Below are 9,913 nucleotides of genomic sequence, written 5' to 3'. Positions count from 1 at the left end.
ACGAGTGAACAAAAGTAAAACCTGTGAGCGTCTGGTTCCTGGGGAGGTCATCACACCACGAAGTGTTCATTGTTGTCATCGTGTGGAGCGCCAAACGCTGTGACCGTCATCAGGAGAGGAAGAAAGAAATCAAATCACCCAAGGCACTTTGTCCAGCTCTCTCAACAGAAGAGCTTTATAATACAGAGTGGCTATTATACCCCTTTCAGTTTCACTGCATTGCTTTTATAAATAGGATGTGCTTCTCTATAAATAGCATAAAGGCAATATACCGTAGAGGCCTTTGTGAAGTCGGGCTTAGAGAGAGCGGCAGGGAGCGCGACAGCGTCCCTCCCGCTGTCTGGGCGTCATCTTAGCCGCAGGCACCTGTTCAGAGACACCTGGGCCAGCCACCGTGGCTGTCCCCAGGCCAGGAAATAAATGGAAACTCGAAAAACCCAATGCAGATGAGTGATCAGAACGATTGCCTAGCCCATATTCGGGTCACTAGATTTCCTACGTCTTCCAGGCTCACTTTTTATCTGGTCTACGGCCTCTCCCTTTCCCTCTGTCCCCTCCACCCCCTACCTTCTCTGTCTGAAGATTAAGCCACAAAAGAAGTTTTCTGTAAACCAAAGTAGGAAGTACAATCGGCCTGCTCCCTGGCTGATGTACCCATGTGTAACTGTAGGATTTAATGTTGCTCTGCATTAATCAAACAACAATAAGAGCCATAAAAACCACACTAAGAAGCATTTTAACTTAAGACCCCATGCTAAACACCCGGGGACTCAGCTCACTGGCTTCTCCGATGCCCCTGGAACAGGAATTAGATAGCAGGAGAAAGAAAGAAAAATCGAGTCGCTTTTTTCTTTGCATAGGAAGGGAGAAAACATATCATAAATTAAGGGTAGTGGGAGTGAAATCAAGGCCAGAGGTAAACGTCGTGTAATTGTGTGAGCAGCTCTCCTCCTGGGCCCTGCCAGCTGCCGCTGCCACTGCTTCTTCCTGTGTTCAGATGAAAGCCATGATGGTAGACACGTGCAGACACACAAAAGGACCTATTTGGACTGGCGTGTCAGCTCATCTTTATCAAATGTTGCACAGGTATATTTTGTTGCCATGCTTCATTACCCCAGAATGGCATGCCTGAAATGTTTGTCTCTTCTATAAACCCAATCGCTATCCCAGGCAGGCACATTTGACAGGGCAATAGACGGGTGTTTCTTTCACAGGCATGGGTTTGTAAAGGCTGGACAATTAGGGAGGGTAGGGGGAGAAAGAGAGAGAAGGGGGGAGAGGAAGAGAGGGAGAGATGGAGGAAGGTAGAGAGAGGGAGAGAGAAAGAGAGAGAGAGGAAGAGATTTGTTAAAAAAATTAAGGTGTGTGTCGTGTGTGCGTTTTCAAAGTCTTTAATAAATAAAGGGAACCTAAAGAGCTGCATAAGGAACCTGGATTGTATTTTTGAAAAGATCATTGCCCTGTGATCGGGAAACATCTTACTCAGCCAGCCAGGTGATAGATGGAAAAATATCAAGCTTTAAAAATAATTTCTGTGAAACAAAAGGAGATAGGGCAAGTGTCAGGAAAGAGTACTGTCATGGTAAATAAGACGGTCATCACGAGGAGTGAAATTTGGTTTCTGTTACACGTAAGACGCTTGCATCAAAATCCACCTCTTATCTTCCGGTGGCCTCCTGGAAAATCAATATTTTAATCCTGTGTGATATAGATTAAGTTCTTGGGAATTAGAATCGGGTAGGCCTATATTTTATTTTCCCCCCTTAGAGCAACAATGATAATGACTTTTGCAAATCAGAGAAGGAAGCATGAAGATTTGGGGACTCGGAGGTCCATCCGATTTCTGGCCTTTTCTCTGGGGGTGCTGTCCCCATCGTGTCCTGCAAGCTGGCCCGTAGCTTCCAGGGAAGTAAGTCACCCGTGGCCGCGCTGCGAGGAGCTACGTCCTGGGCACAGGGAGCTGTTTTCCATCTGAGTTGATATTAACACAGCATTCTTGGCAGAACTATTATTAACCATGACCTTCACTTGTTACCTAGAAAAGAAGGGAAAACAATAATCGATGGGCAATTTCAACATGGGGGTTCCCAGAAACAACAAAATGAACTATGTATTTTTTTTTTGGTGGTGGTTTTGTCAACCTCAGGGACGTCAGCTGATGCCTAGATGGAAATTTGCCGAACGCTTCTCATATCTGAGGCGGAGAGGAGAGTAAATTCCGTAACACCTGATCTCATCACCGAGCCGGATGAGTTTGGAATTCAGGATCCTAAGGCTGCAGAGGGCGGAACGGTGCACGGCGTGTACGAAAGAGCACCCGGGGGGAGTTGGAGGTGGCTCCGCAGTCAGACACACGGATGTAGATGCCGCCGAACGAGGTCTGTTCGCCCTCCGTGGCTTAAACAGAAACTGTAAAGAGTCTCACGTCAGTTAAGCTTAGATCAGATTTTGTCGTGAAAGGAGCTTCGAAAATATTTTCGGTTTTCCAGTCTTTCGGGATTTTGTAATTGCAGATCAGGGACCGCACATCTGCACTCTTTTTAATACGAAAGCCCACTCTGCCGTCACTAAGGAGATGCGGCCTCACACGGAAGTGCTGCACCCGGCCAGGCCCTTCAGAGGCCGGCAGGTGGCGTTGTCCCCGCAGCACCTGCGCAATCACGTGACCTCCGTCAGCGGCTAGGACGCTAGCGGAAGGTGGAGCTTGGCTGCCAGCTGGGGACACCCCGAAGGACGGTGCTCCGTGGTCCCTGCATCCACTGGCCGTCAGCTGCTTCTCTCGCTACTTAAAGTTAAAGGCCTCCAGCTGCCCCGGGGCGGGGAAACCTGCCTTTGGCCGGCCCTGGCATGGGGTGCTTCAGTGCCAGCTTCTCTCTCTTCCTGGTCTCGAAGGCCCGTCCGCCTCTTGCGTGCAAGTGACCACCACCCCGAGGTCCCTTAGGCACCCAGGGTGCGTGTCACACTGGCCGTCGACTGTTACGACTCCTGCCCCTACAGTGAGGTTTCCACGTGGACCTCCATTTCCTCTGTGAGCCAGGCAGCCCCTCGAGCTCTGGCTGTGTTGCCTCTCGTTTGCACGGCCTCAGAAAGGTCACTCCATCACTCCTGGCCTCGATCTTATCGTCCATAAGCTCCCTTTGAGCTTTAGTGGCCTTTGGTTACTTTTCCAACCTGGAAAAAAAAAAGGTATGTTATTATTTTCTTTTTTCAAGAATTGAGAAAGGCCAAATCTCTGTGTGTGTTTGTGTGTGTGTGTGTGTGTGTGTAACTCCCCTACAGTGGGAGAGTAACACATTTTTGTAACTTATGAGCCGATCTGGATGGTATCCCAAGTTTAAACTGGGCTTCCCGTTAAAACTTTGTAACAGAGTCTATTTATGGCCCATCAAAGAAACACACACACCACCCAGAACCTGGGATTGTACAGGCCATGAAGGCTGAATCACAACGAATGTGTGACAGCCTCCTTTGGGGAACATAATTAAATATAGTTTCACAACAAAATTTTCTCTAGAAGAATTTTCTTTGTGGGCAGCGTTTCAAGGTTTCCTTAGACTAAATTAATTAAATGTTGTACGCTAGAGGCTGACACAGAAAGAAAAAGTGCAGGTATTTAGTAGAGATTTGTGGTGGTAGATTCCGACGCTCAGAAAACGAAAGTTTTGTGGTTGTTTGCAAGTTATCTGTATTTACAAGAAACAAAGTGAAAAACGAATTTGAGGTCTTGGAATATTTCTGTCCAGGAGACGCCTTCACTGAGGGCAGCGGTGCGGGGGATGCGTGGGAATCTTGATCCGGCTCTCGCAGCCCTGGCTGGGGTGTGGGGAGCTCACCTCTCAGTGGCCCCATCCACTGACCTCTCCCGGTCCGTGAAGCGAGATGCCTTCTTTCGGCTTCTGACGGCACCCTTCCCCTCCCAGGGCTGTTTGGTCCTGCCCTGACCCCAACTCACCACTTCTTCCTTCCCTCCCCAGTGACTTGGCCCTGTGAACTCGGAGGGGAAACAAGGGAGGAAATAGAGGGCCTGTTATTTCATCAAAGCAGAAAAAAGCAACACTTTGGAGGTGAGTGATGGATATTGTTATGAGTGAGGTGTAGCTCCCGGCAGGTGAGCCCTGTGTTAATGAGGCGCCGCCTCCCGCTTCCTGACAGATGACTGTCATCGTTCAAACGTGCGTCAGCGTGACTGATGGCTGGGTCACCCTGCCCCGCAGTCGCAGTCGGAGGCGCTGTCTTCCTTCTTCTGCTGATGTCTCTGATCTGCTGACCCCAGGATGACCCAGCAGAGGTGGAGCTGAAATTAACATGTCATTTTCTCTAGTTAAATTAAAAAAAGGGGAAGTGGGGGCAGAAAGGAGGGAGAGAAACTTCAAAACAGAGCAAGTATGTAGCTCAACACAGAGATGTCGGTCCTGCAGAAAGTCCCAGCGGTGTTTGAGGCTAATAGCGTTGCTAATAAAGATTGAAAACATATGTTAATGCTCACGTATGTCATGTCAGTTTAGCCCAGATAAAAAAGATACCCCGCGTCTTCTCTGAGTGCGGAAAAGAAGATGGTACAGCAGCTCTTGAGCAGCTGTGCGCCCGTGACAGCTGGGGTCCCCGTTGTGCGCTGGGGTCCCCATTGGAGCTACCCTCGACCTTCCTTCGATGTTATCAAGAGCCTATCTTGCCATTGTTCTGCCGTTACCAAAATCTGTTTTAAAAAGTGTTTTCAGATCGCTGCTCAGTGTGGTGAGGACGGTTTTCTTGGCAGCTCAGGAGCGGATGTTGTGTGTTTTCACTTCGTGCGCCAGGAGGCTCAGAGATTTGGAAAGAGAAAAAAAAAGTGTTTTCACGTTCACATTACATTCGAAATGTAGCCAGTCAGAGACTATTGGAGCTGGAAGTTCAAATAATTTCATTTTGCTTTTGGGATTATCACCCTACTTCATGAGAAACCGTGTGAGGTTGTCTGACTTACGCAGCTAGTTAATAACAAGTTAGTAGCAAAGCTGGATGAAACCAAATTCTTCTAACGCTTCCTCCTTGATTTTCTTTTGGAAAATAGACTCGAAATGGTCTTTCCCCCCCCCTTCCCAATTAGTCATTTTTTTCCTCAAACTTTCACACAAATGATAACTGTTTTTTTAAAATTTTGACATATACCGTTACTGGGCAGCTAGTTTGACATAGTAATAAGTGGCTGATTTGCGTACTTCAAAAGTAAGGAGAATGCTGTGATTTCATTATGTCTTTAGACATTTTGAACATTTTTATATGACCTTTATAAGGTCTTGACTTGGGAATCTATCTAAAATTGTTAAGGGTTATCTGACCATTACCTGTTCCATCTCAGGATTAGTAGCTGAACATGACACTTGATTTTAGTAGGTAAGAAGGGGGCAGACACATCCATCAGAAAAACCTCCCCATCTTACCATCCTCCAGGCACATGGCAAGATAAACACTCAGAAATGGATCCATAGGCTACAAACTATTAAGAAGAAGAGATGAAGCAATGTTACTATGTTGTGAATAAACTTATTTCCCCCACGTGTAAGAGAAAGATGATGGCAGATTTTAGTAGGCGTATCATCGTAATATTACATCACTGATCTCTCTCTCTAAAGTGGTTCATGCATGGGGTGTTACGTAATTTTGGGGACTGAGCAATTTATCAGATCATGTCCCTTTGCAGGTGAGAACTTCTCAAAATGAGCATCACAGCGTTCAAGTTGTTTAGCTCTGATTTGCGATGGGACCCTTAGATCTTGCCTTACAGTTATTTTGGATTTTCGGAGACAGTTCTGAATACAAGCAATTTAAAATTTATCCACTAAAGCGATTCACTAACCGTATAATGAAATGATGAATATTTATATAAATTAGTTCATAACTCAGAAGAAGTCCATCGTTAGACTTAGTATTCCAAGATTTGGTTCAGAAATGGTCACGATGATTCTATAATAATTTGACAAACTGTATCATCCTCAGCAGGGAATTTGTCAGGATTCCCCTTGTGTCCGAGAATCACTTATGGTTGGGACTTCAAGGAGATCAAGTGGGTTCTCATTTGCATTGATTTCAGGAAGCACTGAATAAATACGTATTGAGAATCTACTGTGTCCTGGGCACATTCCAGCCACATCTAGGTTTAGGTAGGCAGAAAATCTCCCTGATGTAAACAAAGATGGGCATATGCCAGTTAAATCCGGTTGCCTGCATTTCTGTGTGTTACAGCTGATGGGTGGCAGGATGTGGTCAAAACTGCCCGGGTCTGGAAAAGCTACCCGTGGGGCCTTCCTTTCCTGGTCTGTAGGCAGCCCATCTACAATATCAGGCAGTGGCATTGATAATCGTCAGAGCCTCGGACCACAGTTTATAATTCTGTTCTGTCCAACACGCATCATTCTGCCCTACATTCAAAGACTACAAGGAGAAATCTGTAATTAATGAGCCACTGAAGGATTTTTTTCTTTCCTTTTTGGATTAGAAATACAATCAAAGGTCTGAACACTCAAATTAGTAGCGGATGTTGGGAGTGGTAACGGTACTCGTGAGTGCGTAATCGATTTGCGTTTGGGCTGGAAGCTGACTTTTTTTTCATTTCTGGGACAAGCCACTTAATCACATTTGGGTTAAAAAGCAGCGACCAGTGAGGAGAGGACGGGGGCTGGGTGACAATGGGAATCAGGCTATCGTCCTGACGGCCCAGCCTTGCTGGTTCAGGCTGATTCTCGACGTACAGGCTCAGAGGAGGAACCTCCAGATAGGAGAGAATGAATCTGTCAGATCCATTTTTCTTCTTTTTCTTGAGAGTGAATTTATTTTTCATGTTTTGAAAGGAGTTTGTGACCATGTTGCCACAAAATCCTTTTTCTCCTGGAATCACATTTCCATTTTCGTTTCTAACAAAGCACGTATTTGGGTCTCAATATCTCATTGGTTCATCTCTCTCTGTCCTAACAGTCCTTTGCATTTCACACTTTATGCCAAAGAAAGAAATGTTGTGAACGCAGCTCACAATGGTGATGGATTACAACGTGAGGTATCGTGGCCGGCGAGTTGGCCAGATTACCCGAGCCTGCCATCCTGCTGACTTGGGTCTGAATTATGGAGAAGATGAATTTTGGAATCTTTTCTGCTGCTAGGACAATGAATAAGCTTTGTTAGTAGACGGTAGAAACGTTGGGGGACACAGGGATTGTGTAGCCTCAGATATACAGCAAAATGGGGTCTGGCTAGACTTTGGCCGACATCCAAGAGCCCAGAAGTACAAAACACAGAAGGGAAGATGGAGAAGGCCCCGGGATCCGTCCTGCAGACTCTGAAGCCCCCCTCCTATCTTCTCCTTCCCTGTCTGGACCGCTGACCTCTGGCCGAGGGAAGGTCAAGGTCTGGCTGGGAAGTACACATGGTCACTTCAGGTCAACTTCCAGTGACTCCTGGCAACTTTTTTTCCTCCCCAGTTCCTTTACTCACCTTGTAACTTTAAAACCTTGTCAATCCATTAAGGATCACCTTCCCTGGACCAGATCTTTCCAGCACATAACTGATTAGAGAGAATAGTTTGATGCCCTGACGTGTGCACCCCAGTCTGCTCACCTCGGAGCATCTGAGGTCCCCTGACCTCTCACGGTGACCTCCCTTCCCTCTGGTCTGTGCTCCGGTCTTCCCGCCATCCCCTGGGGGCTCCTGCTCCAGCAGTAATGTCTCCTACTCTTCTTTCTGTGGTTTTCGATTTCTCATCCTCCATCGGCTCTGTCCTCTCAGCATGTACGTTCCTCAGATTGTTCTCCTCCTGTCAAACCCTCCCTTAGCGCCTTGTCTCTGCCCCATTTCTCTGGTCTTTACAGCCACCGAGACCCCCAACTCACTGCCTATCCGTCCCCAGCCCCCCACCCCACAAGGCAGGGATGGTGACTTTGTCCTGACCAGCCCCTGTATTCGTTACCCACTAGACCTCTGCAGGTTTGCTGCGCTTGACCAGCTTGGCTTCCTTGTGAGCCGTATCCTGGATTTTTCCTACTCCCTGTCTGTTTCTTCTCACTCATTAGACCTTTTCCCCCACCTCTGTTTTTCATATGTTGCTGTTCTACATGGCTTTACCTTTTCCTCCCTCCCTCCCCCTCCCCCCTCCCTCCCTCGGACCTCTCTTTCCACCCCCTCTTTCTTTCTCTATTCCCCAGAAGTTTCTTTGCAGTCAGCCTTATTAAGGCTGAAGCCTCCTAAATCTAAACCTCTAACCCTGAATGCTCATCTGAAACCCAGAACTACATCCCCTAGTTGCCTGTAGGACATTCCCTTCTGGACCAACTTACTCCTTCTTTGCTTGACTCATTGGTCTAAGCAGTGTTTGCTGAAGGTCTCTGTGCCAGGTGCTGGGCCAGGCCCTGGAAAAACAATAGTGAAAAGTTCAGTCTCTGCCCGCAGGCAGTGTGTTGTTTAGCGGCTGGATTCCGACAAGAAAGCAAGAATTTCTAGTATATTCTCACGTGGCTGTGATGGTGGTGATGACCGTATGTCATGGCAGCGGTTTACGATGTGGAGGGAGAGCTGCGCTGAGTCTTCTAACACATGAGGGTCCGTTTGCTTAGGTCTTCTATGACTTTCATCTGTGTTTTAAAATTTTCAATATACGGATCCTGAATATGTTTTGTTAAGTATATAAGTAAGAATTTCATTTTCTTTGGAGTGATTGCAAATAATACTATTTTAAATTTTGATTTCCTTAGTTCATGGTTAATATATCGAAATGGAATTGCCTTTTGTGTGTTAATCTTGTTTCTGCAAACTTGCTGAACTCACCTTCTAGTTCTGAGAGTTTTCTTGCAGATTCTTTGGGATTTTATCTGCAAATAAGGATAGTGTGATTTCCTCCTTTCCAATCTATTTTATTTTTATTTATTGTTTTCTTGCCTTATTGCAGTTCCTGGAACTTCCAGGAAGATGCTGAATAAGAGAGAATGGATATTCTTGCCTTGTTCCTGATCTTAGGAGAATAACACTGAGTGTTTCATCATTAAGTATAGTGTTAGATGTAGGTTTTTTGGAGAAGTTCTTTATTAAGTTGAGGAAGTATCCTTGTATTCTTAGTTTTCTGACAGTTTTTTAAAAAATTATGAATGGATTCCATACGGACAGAGAACATACTCTGCATTATTTCAATTTTTAAAGGTTTGTTTTATGGTCCAGAATATCAACATATGGTCTTTTTTTCTTGGTAATAATGTCCCTTTTTTGTCTCTAGTAATTTTCTTTGCTCTGAAGTCTACTTTATCTGATATTGATATTGCTACTCCAGCTTTTTGTGAATAAACGTTTGCATGATATATCATTTTCCATCCTTTTACTTTCAGTCTATCTATGTGTTTGAATTTGAAATGAATTTCTTTTAAGCAGCATATAGTGGGTCCTGTTCTTTTCATGTATTGCATCAGTCTCTGCTTTTTACTCTATGTATTTACACCATTTACACCTAAAGTGGTTATTGATATGATGAGACTTAGGTCTGCCGTTTTATTGTTTGTTTTCTGTATGTTTCCTTTGCTTTTTGTTTCTCCACTCCTATTTTCTTGCCTTCCTGTGGGTTACTTGAACATGTTTTAGGATTTCGCCTTGATTTGTTTATTGTATTTTGGAGTGTATCTCTTTGTGTAGTTTTCTTGGTGTTTGCTCTGGTGTTACAGTTACACATGTGACTTATCATGGTCTACTGGTAGCAACATTTTACCACTTTGAGTGAAGTGTGTACACCTCGCTTCCACTTAGGTCCCTTTACCTGCTCTACACTTAAATATGACTTTATTGAGTGTGTTATCTCTTTCTTTCAACCATCATATATTATTTAGAAAATTCACAAGGAAAAGGATAATTGATTACATACTCTCATACTTCTACTCTTTCCTTTGCTCTTTTTTCTTTTCTAATG

General features: G+C 45.2%; 1 long non-coding RNA gene across 1 annotated transcript in view; it reads left to right on the top strand.

Annotated features, from left to right (window-relative positions):
- Nucleotides 1-3,983: 3,983 nt before the first annotated feature.
- LOC118880371 overlaps nucleotides 3,984-9,913 on the top strand; it is an 84,868-nt gene continuing 78,938 nt past the window's right edge. The window contains exon 1 of the long non-coding RNA XR_005016264.1: nucleotides 3,984-4,064. This is a non-coding gene — a long non-coding RNA (uncharacterized LOC118880371). The remainder of the gene's footprint in view (nucleotides 4,065-9,913) is intronic.

This window comes from Balaenoptera musculus, chromosome 14 (genome assembly GCF_009873245.2).
Source record: "Balaenoptera musculus isolate JJ_BM4_2016_0621 chromosome 14, mBalMus1.pri.v3, whole genome shotgun sequence".
In the NCBI taxonomy this organism is placed as follows: Eukaryota; Metazoa; Chordata; class Mammalia; order Artiodactyla; family Balaenopteridae; genus Balaenoptera; species Balaenoptera musculus.
The sequence above is the reverse complement of the archived record's forward strand: the minus strand, read 5'-3'. Positions and strand labels throughout refer to the sequence as shown.